The sequence below is a fragment of the Sphaerodactylus townsendi genome, linkage group LG01 (genome assembly GCF_021028975.2).
Source record: "Sphaerodactylus townsendi isolate TG3544 linkage group LG01, MPM_Stown_v2.3, whole genome shotgun sequence".
In the NCBI taxonomy this organism is placed as follows: Eukaryota; Metazoa; Chordata; class Lepidosauria; order Squamata; family Sphaerodactylidae; genus Sphaerodactylus; species Sphaerodactylus townsendi.
Window position 1 is genome coordinate 22,153,528 of NC_059425.1, and position 12,237 is coordinate 22,165,764.

General features: G+C 49.4%; 1 protein-coding gene across 1 annotated transcript in view; it reads right to left on the reverse strand.

The window, feature by feature from the left end:
• The window catches only part of VANGL2 (VANGL planar cell polarity protein 2), a 66,692-nt gene extending 55,277 nt beyond the window's left edge, over positions 1 to 11,415 (reverse strand). Inside the window, exon 1 of the mRNA XM_048504326.1 lies at positions 10,983 to 11,415. The gene's annotated coding sequence lies outside the window, so the exon portion shown is untranslated. The remainder of the gene's footprint in view (positions 1 to 10,982) is intronic.
• Positions 11,416 to 12,237: the final 822 nt, after the last annotated feature.

Genomic DNA, 12,237 nt, shown 5'->3' on the forward strand with positions numbered 1-12,237 from the left:
GGTCTGTTAAGGCATTTGCAATCTCAGATCAAGGAGGATCAAGATTGGTAGCCATAAATCGACTTCTCCTCCATAAATCTGTCCAAGCCACTTTTAAAGCTATCCAGGTTAGTGGCCATCACCACCTCCTGTGGCAGCATATTCCAAACACCAATCACACGTTGCGTGAAGAAGTGTTTCCTTTTATTAGTTCTAATTCTTCCCCCCAGCATTTTCAATGTATGCCCCCTGGTTCTAGTATTGTGAGAAAGAGAGAAAAATTTCTCTCTGTCAACATTTTCTACCCCATGCATAATTTTGTAGACTTCATGTAGGTTCGGGTGAGTATCACTAGCCCAAGGTGACCCAGTGAGCTTCCATGGCAGAGTGGGGGTTTGAAGCTGGGTCCCCCAGATAGTAGTCTGTGCTAAGGTTTTATGATTGTTTGTTGTCTGCTGCGACTTGGAGACAATGCAGTAAATCTAACATAAGTAAGTCCGACGTTAAGCACTTCACCACACTGGGTCTCATGATAGTTATAAAAATTTGCACGGAATAGAGAAAGACTGCTATCCCTTCTCCATATACCCGTACTAGAACTCAGGGGCCTCCAAAGAAGCTGCAGGGAAATTGATTCAGAAAACAAAAGGAGTGCACGATAAGAATCCAAATATGTGATTTCTATAACATAAGAATCCAATCACGTGATTTTCATAACATAAGAATCCAAACATCTGATTTCCATAAAATAAGAATCCAAACACATGATTTTCAGAACATCAGAGTCCAAACATGTGATTTCCATAAAATAAGAATCCAAACACGTGATCTTCATAACATAAGAATCCAAACATCTGATTTCCACAACATAAAGAATCCAAACACGCGATTTTCATAATCTTGTGAAGCCACTTTATTTGAATATATACAGTATCCTTTTTCCTGCACATGATATAGTTGTTTGGGAAACTGTTTCAGGAAAGACAAAAGGAGAAATTCCCAATAAACTATGGGACTCATGGCGAGAAGATCTTGTTTATGAGGCGGTTTGTCCTCAAGTCATTTCCACCTTAACCACAGTACACAGGGGACTCATTTTACCAACCTAGGAAGGATGGAAGGCTAAGTCAACCTCCGGGGCGGAGCAAGGGGGAACTGTGCCCATGGCACGCGTGCGCCCTGCGCGCCTGCCACACCCTTGTCTGCCCCCGCCCCATAATGTTATTTCCAAGCCCCCGCAGGGGCGCACATGTGGTGCATCGCACACACCCCTGTCCTCCAGCGCTACGCCACTGGTCAACCTTGAGACAGCTACCTGAATCAAACTTCTGTTGGGATTGAACTCAGGTCATCAGCAAAGTTTTTACTGCAGTCAAATTCATGCAACCTTATCTATACAAGTACCAGCACCTTTTGTTTTCACAAAATAAGTGCCCGAGAGGCCCTTTAATAAAGCGGTACACATGAAATTTAAAATAGTAAAAGTCTTTGTTTCTGACAAGGAAAAACAGTGAATGGACTATTTTGGCCGTCTGAGAGATAAGGGGGGCGGGGGGCTGCAATCCTTAAAACCCATTCACTGCTGGTTGAAGGGGTGCATAAATAGGACTGCATAGAGCCAGAATGGAGCAACAGATAAATTCTGGATTTGAACAAGAGGAAGACTCACCCCAAAAATAACACAACAAGAAGAGTCTAGAGAAGATGGCATCCCAGCAGCCCAACAGGGATAAGTTTCTTGCACGCAATTTTTTATTGCGTTATGAGACTTCAGACTAATTCACATGTGGGGAGGGAAGGTATTCCTCCTGGAGATTCTCAACAGCATGTAGGCCACACTTAGCAAAACCTGGAGAGACTGCGGTTCAGCCAAAGAACACATACTTTGAACGCAGAAGGCCCTTGCTTCAGTCTGTGGCGTGGCTAGGCATGGAACGATGCATAGTTTTGGAAGGAGAAATCCAATAGCTGCTCAATAAAACCAACAATCTAAACCAGGGGTCTGCAACCTTTACCACCCAAAGAGCCATTTGGACCCGTTTTCCACGGCCCCAAAGATCTACCGAGCTGGAGTGGCAGCTCCGGTTCGGATGCTCCAGTCACCTTACCTTCCAGCACTGGGAGGCGCTGGGCAGGGAAACCCCCTCTGCCCGACGGAGCAGGCAGCTCTCTGTGGGGCAGAGGGGGGATGGCAGCTACTGGGATGGCAGAGGGGGGATGGCAGCTGCTCTGGAGGAACATGCCCATGCTACCCTCCAACCTCCAGGGGTCGGCGGGCAGCGTGGGTGTGTCCCTCCAGCCCTCCAGAACAGCGCTGGAAGGAGAGGTGAGTGGAGGGGACACGAAAAGTGGCGTCCTCACGCATGGAGCCGCCTCCGGTTCGGCCCCTCCACTGAGCTTTCCTTCCAGCACTGCTCTGCTACCCTCCGACCTCCAGGCCACGTGGAGCCGCAGTATAAGGCTGAAAGAGCTGCACGCGGCTGCAGAGCCACGGGTTGCAGACCCCTGATCTAAACGGATATCCAGTTTCACACGGCACTCCACCAGATGCCTACAAAGCAGCCCACAGCAGGCAAAGCCTGTTTCCCCACTCAGCAGTGATATTCAGAGGCTTAGTGTCTCTGAATATGGCCAGTGGGCCGATCTACCATGAATCTGTCTGATTCTCTCTTTGAGACTATCTAAGGCCCCTTCCGCACATGCCAAATAATGCACTGTCAGTCCACTTTCAATCCACTTTGCAACTGTGCGGAATAGCAACATCCACTTGCACACAGTTGTGACAGTGGATTCAAAATGCATTATTCGGCATGTGCGGAAGGGACCTAAGTCAGCAGACATCGCCCCATCTGGTGTCGGGCCTATCAACCTCCCCAATAATCCAGATTTAAGTGTCAAATATCACTGATTGATTGAGAGCTGCAAACGGTAGACGCATTTGGCATTGCCAGATCTCAGAATTCTCAAGCAAACCAGCAACTATATTCCCCTGCAAGTTCCCTCCCCACCACGCTTCCCAAAAGCAAAACCATTTGCTGGCCACAAAGCTGGCCAACACCAAGGGATGAGAAAACGAGCATAAACAGGTGCAAAAAAAGCAGCAAAAAGCAACCATTATGCTTTGCATGCCAAGCAAAGGGCACAAGCTAATCTAGTTCACCAGATAAGCCTTCCACAGCTCAAGTGGCAGAGCGGGGAATCAAACCCAGTTCTCCAGATTAGAGCGCACCTGTGTTCTTAACCACTACATCACCCTGGATCCAGAGGGCAGAGTACAAAGCAAACATACAGAATCAGACATCTGGTGAAGGCACAAACACACCCGCTTCTTCCACCGTGCCGACTGCCTGTTTGGGAATAAAGCTGACTCTTTCTCCAGACTCCTTTGCACCTGCTCCCCGCCACCTTCTGCATTGGTAATAACAGTAATCAGAAAATCTCTGAATTGTGGCTCTGTCGTCTGCTGCATGAGAGTCCAGGCAGGCAGAAGCCTACACTGCTCAGCCAATCCCAACAACCCAAGGGCTCCGCAACCACCTCCAAGACTGAAGAGCCTCCTTGCCCATGTCCCCGCTGGGCCTCCAAGAAGTACCATCTGGAGCTAACAGGCGGGACTGGTCAGCCGAGCTTCCAAGCAGGATTTTCTCTGGCTTAAATCAAATAAGCATGCCTAGCTGGGTTTGCACAATAGGGCCCATCCGCCTCGCGGCCGCAGCATCGCAACCACCTCCACCGCCCGCGGAGAGTGTGAGACACACAGCGACCCAGAGGCGAGAATGCCTTCAGACCAGTGGTGGGATCAGAGAGGGGGAGGAGAGGGCTTGCAGACTCCCCCCAAAGGTAGAAACCCCCACCCCCTGGCTTCTGCTCCCCATAAATCCCTCTGCACAGCACACTCCCAAGATACTGCAGGGATATTCCACTGGTAAAGCTACCAGTTTCCCAGAGAGGTGAAATTCACTAGCATACTGGCAAGCCACTCAATTTCACCACTTTGGCCAAAGCAACTACAACTTAAAGGGAGGATAAGAAATATAGTTTCCCCTGGGAATTGAAATTGACTGGGTCACTAGAAAGCTGGTCTAATCAGTTTCACCACTCTTGGTCCAAGGACGTACAATTAAAAAAAAAAACAGTAGTAAGCAAGCCTTTCTCATCTCTTTCTATTCCCCTTATGTTTCTATATTTATGGGATCAGAATTAACACTCTTTTCAAACATCATTTCACAGCGCTCCACGGGGATAATTATTTTGTGCCTCAGATCCCTAAAGATCATTTAGCTATTCCAAAGCTTGTGAGACTTTTAAAAATATGAAAGGGCTCTGCAGAATTCTTGAAAAGGAGAAATGATCCAGGTGGGACTGACTTCTATACATCCACTTAGTACATATTTATCAGGCCCTTATCACAGAATCAAAGTTGGAAGAGACCCCAAGGGCCATCCAGTCCAACCCCTTGTCATGCAGGAACACACAGTCAAAGTACTCCTGATATTCGTTCATCCAGCCTCTGTTCAAAAGCCTCCAAAGAAGGAGACTTTTGACAGAACTCCCTAGGGCAGTGGTGGCGAACCTTTGGCACTCCAGATGTTATGGACTACAATTCCCATCACCCTCTGCCACCATGGCCAACTGGCCATGCCGGAAGGCTGATAGGAATTGTAGTCCATAACATCTGGAGTGCCAAAGGTTCGCCACCACGGCACTAGGATGATATAGTTCCCTTTCATTTTTCCTCAAAAGCACCCCAGGAAGAAGGTTATTAGTTCACCAGAGCATGCATGGTCCTAAGTCATCCAGGGAGCTTCACGTCAGTGGGAGGGTTTCATTTCCCACAGATCCCTCAGGACTCAATCATCATTCCGCACATGCAGAATAATGCACTTTCAAACCGCTTTCAATGCTCTTTGAAGCTGTGCGGAATAGCAAAATCCACTTGCAAACAGTTGTGAAAGTGGTTTGAAAACGTATTATTTTGCATGTGCAGAAGGGGCCTTCGAGAATCTGAAGAACAGTTTGGATTGATACCCAGCTTTTCTCAATTGCGAGGAGTCTCAAAGTGGTGTACGCACTCCTTCCCTTCCTTTCCCCACAACAGACACATTGTGAGGTAGGTGGGGCTGAGAGAGTCCCGAGAGAACTGTGACTAGCCCAAGGTCACCCAGCAGGCTTCATGTGCAGGAGTGAGGAAACAAACTTGATTCACCAGACTAAAGCCCACCACTCATATGGAGGAGTGTGGAATTGAGCCCAGTACTCCAGATTAAGAACATAAGAACAAGCCAGATGGATCAGACCAGAGTCCATCTAGTTCAGCTCTCTGCTACTCGCAGTGGCCCACCAGGTGCCATTAGAGTTCACCGCTCTTAACCACTGTACCATGCTGGTTCTCTGCTTTGAACTGAGATGACTTCAGGTTTAATCCCTGGCATTTCCAGTTAAAAGAGATGAGCAATAGGTGATGTGAAAGACCAAAGGCCCTAAAGAGGGTTGCTGCCAGTCACGGTGGACAGAACTGACCCTGATAAGACCAGTGGTCTCATTCAAAATATGGGGCTTCCGGATTTTTCCACAGGAGGCTTCTTCATGGACTAGAGATCCGTCTCTGCTTGCAAGACATCCAATTACCCCCAGAATCCCTCCCACCCTGACTGCTAACATTTTAGTCTAAGGGACTAAACAAAGGAATCAAAATCCTACAACAAAAATAAAGGACTGTAGTAGCAATGCATTTTTGAAGGGGTAATGTTATTCAGACAGCATCGGACTGAGTATACAGCGGGATCTTTGCAAGTCAGGGTTGGGAGCGGCACTTTTATCTTGCTAACCACTGTGCTTTCATCTAGCCCTGACACAAAAGGCTTCCCTCTTTTATCGGGAATGGTTCCTAGTGCCCAGCGAAAAGTGAAAAACAAACCCACAGGATCCAACCCTCCCACTTCACAGGGATGTAAACATTCGCAGGGTCCCAAACACGCTCCATCCGATTCATCTCGAGGTCCGGTGAATAAAGGCCACATAAATCCCAAGACGCTTTGTGATAATTACAGAAGCAAATTATGCAGATTAGCGTGAAGTCGAGGTCTTGCAATCACAAAAAACACCCCACCAAATTCTCCAGGTGGCAGAACTGGATAGGATCCGTGTTCTTCCTCCCTTCCTTCCCCCTCCCCTTAAAAAACGGGCGGGATTCCTCACTCCTCGACAACCATTATCTCAGTTTCCAAAACGAAAACACAGAGCTGTTTGCCATTGAAGGGGATCAGACGCGAGCGCACACACACCCCTCCACCACACGGTCATTTGTAGGCAGATCACTGCTGACGGGCCATCTGCAGCTCCAAGGTCTCCCACACAGCCGCCCTGATTCCCCCCACCCACCCACCCCCTCAACGCTCACACATCAGCCCTCCCTCCCACCTGCCCTCATTCCAACAGACTGTGCAAGTAAACCAAAACACTTGACCGGGGGACTGCCGGCAGCCACCTCATTATCTTCAGATCATCAACCGGGAAGAAAAAAACACACACACACATACACAAAACATAAAACGGAAGGCCGGGAAACCAGCCGAACAGACTCCCCGCTAGACAGGCAGCTGTATTTATAATGATATCATCGCCCAAAAAAAAGGACCGCCCACAGAAACCGTTGCTCAGCCAAAGGTCTAGCCCTCAACCGAGGCGGGGCTGTCCCACATCAGAAGGTAGGTGTGGAAGGATCTTACACACAAACCCACAAATCCATGCACACAGATCTCTGTTGTATCTACTCCTATTCAAACTTACCCAATTGCTACAGACATCTTATAAGATCCTGTTTTTGGCGCCCCTGATTTTGGAGGTTAGGCGGGGGCAAGCAAGAGAGGGCCTTCTCGGACATGGCCCCAAAATTATGGAACTGTTTTTTCAGGGATGTTTATCTGTCCCCTTCTATCGTAGTCTTCTGCAAGTAGGTGAAGACTTTGGCAGTTTTGCCTGACTGTTCTCTCAGTGAACTCTCTGCATTGTCCTAAGCTTCCACTGCTGTCTTTTTCATTCTTTGTTTTATAGATGTGTCAGTTTTGGTTTTACGAGGCACATCACGTGCTGCTCTGTTTTTAGTCGCTAGCCACCTAGGTGGCCCTGATTAAGCAGAAAGGCTGGATACAAATTTTGTAAGTAAGTGAATAAAACCTGTCGAATGATGTGTTGGTTTTCCACGCACAGATCGGCCTCCTCAGTGAGTAGCAGGGCCCACCTTTTCTTATTTCTTTACGAGTTCACAGTGTACACATGTGCCAAACTGTTTCTGGAGAGCTAGCCACGGCAGTTTGCAACACGCCCAGCCAAACACAATCTGCCACCTACCTGCCAGGTAGGAAACTGGGGAAAGTACCTGGCACACAGTGGTCCATCACACTAGACAAAATCCCAAGTACAATCCCTGGAAGCTTCCGATAAAAGTTCGCAGGTAGGTGGGAAAGAGATTGTGGAGGACCACGGCCAGTCAAGGAAGAACTATCGATGTAGTATGTCTACAAACATTTGCACTTCGAGTTTGGTGAGCAAACCCTCTGATTTGGTACAAGACAGATGTCGGCAGTCAATAAAACTTGGCAAAACCAAAACCAGGTCATCACAATATGTTTTTAATAATAAATTCAAGCTTGGCGGCAGTGCTACAACCTGGAAGATGCTACACAGAATACTTTTCTTGTTCTGCCTGTGCACCCAACAACTGCAAAGATATTCTGTGTAGAAAGAGCAAGCAAGCTCATATTTTGAGGGGGGGGGGGCAACTAACTGATCCAAAATGCAGTGATTGCACACTGGCTTTGATAAAGAAAAGACCAGGTATCTTCATGGAGGACAGGTCAGTAGGTTATTAGACATCATGACTAAATGAAACTGCCATGTTCAGAAGCAGTCTACCTCTGACAGCTTTAAAAAGGAGACCAGACGCCTTCACAAAGGATAGGTCAACTTGGAGCTACTGGTATTAGCCATCATGGTTAAATGGAACCTTCATTTTAAGTAGTATACCCGTGGCTGCCAGGAGAAACATCAGGAAAGGCTACTTACTCAGTTTTCCTAGAAGCATCAGTGAGGACATTGCAGAAAACAAGATGCCTTGGTCTGAAACAGAAAGTTCATGTATCTTCCCCTCAGCCCAGCCACAAGTGGTTCTTGCATTGGTGAGGACACCTGAACTAGTCGTACACCTACCAACTGGCAAAGACTTCTCAAATGTAACACCCTTCAATCGTTCGTTTATGAAGCGACCGCCAAGTGTAAATGTTCCAACCTCACAAGTAAATCTCACCTCTGAATTTTTACTACTCCCTGCTTTCAAGCACTTATCTGGGTTAGTCACCTGGCTGAGCTTAAAAAATGGGAACAGATCAAGCCACTTGTCAACAAGGAAAACCCAGACAGCTGAACAAGGGACTCTTTGCAAAACGGCACGTTCATGCGATCAGCGTGCTTGGCACTGAATCAAGGCTCCGGGGGCATCAGCGGTCATCCTTGGCCTGTTTCCAATCCGATCAGATCCAGAAGAGGACTGCCCCTTGAGCACGTGCAGAGTGCCCCACCCCTCACCATTAAGTACGCCAAATTTCTAGGATCAGAGACAAGGGCTTTGCAGGGGCTCCATCATTCTCTTTTCAGAATATGAGCCACGCCATCTTTCACCTCCCCCAGAGAAAGCTGTTCCTGTAGAGACCTATCTCCTCCTCCGACAATCCAAATTAAATGATCCAGACAGGTGCTGAGCAAACCACCTCTCCAGAGTGAAGTCATTCCTCAATTAAAACTCCAAAGAGCAAGATCCTCAGCCAACACACACGCCCACAAAAGCAGAGGTTGGCTTGCAGCAGCGAAGCCAAGAGAAAGGAAACCAGAATTGGCCCCAGAGCCAAGATGACTCCCAGCCCAACTCAGCAAAGACTTGCGATTAAGCAATTTTCCCCTCCTCCTTCACAATTACTACACTCACGCCTGAAGGGGAACATGAATAAAATGTTTCCACGTGCTTTCAGAAGACATTTTATTTCCCATCCCAGGGAGAAATGGGCACAATGTAGGAACAACCAAGGTGTGTTTTGAATATGGATCTGGGATCCCATCTGCACATGCAGAATAATGCACGTTCAATCCACTTTCACAATTGTTTGCAAGTGGATTTTGCTATTCCGCACAGTAAAATCCAGCTGCAAAGTGCATTGAAAGTGGATTGAAAGTGGATTATTCTGCACATACGGAAGGGGCCAGAGTGAAAAGTCCCAGAAGGGCAAGAAAGAAACGCAAGGAAGGCGCTCAGATTAAGAGGCAATCGGGTTCTTACGCCAGCCAGAAATATTCAACAGCTGAAAATATGCAAGGTTTAGAGGTTTTGATGGTGTGCGGGAGGTTTGGGCGGAGGTTGGGAAAGCCCACGCAACAGAACTGAGGCAACGGAAGAAGCTTTCCAACGCCACACGCTGTCAACCTGTGGAACTTACTGCTGCAAGATGCTAAGATGGAGGATCTGGCAGATACACAAAGGTCACCCAGTGGCTTCTAGCCAGGTAGCCAAAACCACAAACCCCCGCTGAGGAGGATGGGACCCACAACACCTGGTGATCGCCGGGGTGTCTTGCTTTGGCCATTTGGGTGCCAGAAGGCTGACTCTTGCAGGCCTCCAAAAGAAACCTTCCACTATCTCTGCGAAACTGACACAGGCGAATGGGGGGAGGCCAGGCTCCCTTTCCAAAGGACACCCCCGCCAGTCTGCCCCTTCTCTGGGGACGGGCTAAACCTGGCAGTCCTTGCGCTCGCCTGGCCCGTCCTTTGCTGCTCCAAACCTCCTTCCTCCGGATCTCCACCAGCAGACACACACAAAGAAACCAACTGCGCCCACCCAGCCCCGGAAGCTCCCTCCCTGCCAGGCTGCCCAGCCCGGACCAGGTCCAACTCAATGCCCAGCTACAGAGTTCCGGCACACCTCTGGCTGCCAAGACCCCCGGGTCCAACGGCCCCTGGCAGGCATGACGCCAAGGCCGCCATCTTTCCTGTGGAAGAGACACCTGGGGAGGCAGGGCACAGAAATGCAGCCCCCTCCCCTTTGCATCTCTGAAGCCCCCGCGGGCGATGCGCGAGGGGGACATTTGCCCCAGCGATGTGCACACGCGTGCCTCCCCTCCTCTTCCGTGGGGCAAGGGGTCCTAGAGGTCCCCAAGTGGGCTGCTGCTGGCCCCAGATCCAGAAACAGTCCCACAACCCATTTGGCCTTGCTTTACACCTGGGCCCACTAGGATCTGTCATTCCTTTTTTTAAAAAAAGGAACCAACAAAACCTAGAAGGGGTGTTTTCTTCCTGGTTCCCACTCGAGGCACAAACACGATTCCGGACCGTGTTTGCGTGCACAAAAGAAGGGATGGCAGGAGTCACGCCTGGCCACGACGGGCAAAAGATTGATTTGTTTTATTAAATATTTCTCTCCCGCCCTCCCCGACCCAGGAGGGCGCCAGTGCTCTGCAAAGTCCAAAAAAGAGCAACAAGCGAATGAAAGGGGCGAAAAGAGAGAGAAATGCAAAGGGATCTCGCAACCGCCATCCACGCCTTCTTTCTCTCCCCCCTCCCTTCCCTGAGGTGGGCCATTAGATTGCAGCCAGCAATCACCCCCACCCCAACCTCGCTTGCAACACTTCCCTAGTGACCCCCCCCCCCCCGCCCATCCCTTTGCAAAGCGACCGCCACCTAATCTGTCCCTGGCCAGGTTTCTCATGCAAATCCCAGGCTTTGCAAAGGCCTTTCCTTGGACCTGGGGGGGAGGGGGCGGGGTGGATTCAGCAGCCCCCTCCAAAGTGCACCCCGTTTGCGAAGGAGCGGCTCTGAAAATGTCTCCCCCCGCTCTCCCATGAATCCATAGCAAAAGGGTTCCCCGCAAAGAGCGTTTGCCAAACTCGGACCCGAGCCGGATTCTGCACCAACAGAAAAAGAAACAAAAGACCGAGCGAAATGTTCTCGCGCTGAATTACCATTGGAAACAGCCGGCAGCGGCCCCGATCCCGTTGTCCTCCGGCTTGCAAGGCGAGGGTAGGCGTAGGAGCTCCCTTTTATTTTCCCTCCGCTGGCTTTTGTTCCTTCCTGGCCCTCTCCCCAACCACCAAACTGCCTGCAAAATTCCAATTTTCTCTCTCTCGGGCGGCTCCTTCCGCTTTCCATGCAATTGCAAGAAGGAAGCGCACGCACACAAAAAATTCAAATCCAAGACGGGGGGAAACCGCAAGAAATAAACACGGCTTTGATTCCTCGCCTTGGAGAAGCCGAGGCCGTTGCAAAGGCCGCCGCAACCCCCTGGACAGCTCCAAATCCACTCCCTCGCAGCCGCTCCCGGCGTGTGAACAGCGGCGGATTCGAACCGGCGGACGCTCCGCGGCTGTTCCTGGGCTGCGCGCCCCTCCCTCCGAGGCTTCCATTGTCTCCGCCGCGAAGTTCCCAGCTCCTCCGCTCTTCCCTCTTTCCCCCCGCCTCCTCCCGGCCAATTAGTTTTATGGTTAACAGTTATAGGGAAAGGCAGGGAAGAAAACAAAGCGGGCGGGGGGGAAACCTTTTCTTCTTCGGACAATGTAGGAGGGCGAGTCTGTGCCAAACTTTTAAAAAATGGGCTGACATCTAAAAAATCGTTTGCAGGGGAGGGAGGCAGGAGCCCGAATTCAAATGCACTCAAGAAAATGTCACAGGCTCCTTCCGCAAATATTGAATAATGCACTTTCAATCCACTTTCAATGCAGTTTGCGGCTGGATTTTACTGTGCGGAGTAGCAAGATCCACTTGCAAACGATTGTGAAAGTCATTGTTGTGGATTTTCTGAGCTGTGTGGCCGTGGTCTGGTAGATCTAATGTTTCGCCTGTATCTGTGGCTGGCATCTTCAGAGATGTAACACAGAGAGAAGTCTGTTACACACTGTGCCCAAATTGTGAAAATGGACTGAAAGTGCATTATTCTGCATGGCGGAAGGGGCCATAGAGACTACCTACCTTCCAAAGCAGCCATTTGCTTCAAGCAAGCCGATCTCTCTCGTCTAGAGATCAGTTGTAATTCTGGAAGCTCTCCAGGCTTCTCTGAGTGGTTGGCCACCCCTGGTATACCTTAGCAAAACAACCATTAAAAATTCCACAGTCAAGTAATCGTTTTAAAATGGATCAAACAAGGATCCCCAAAACATTGTTAATGTTGTGCTTCTATGGAGATGGAGCTCCGAATTTTGTGTGCTACCACAAAAAAGGCCC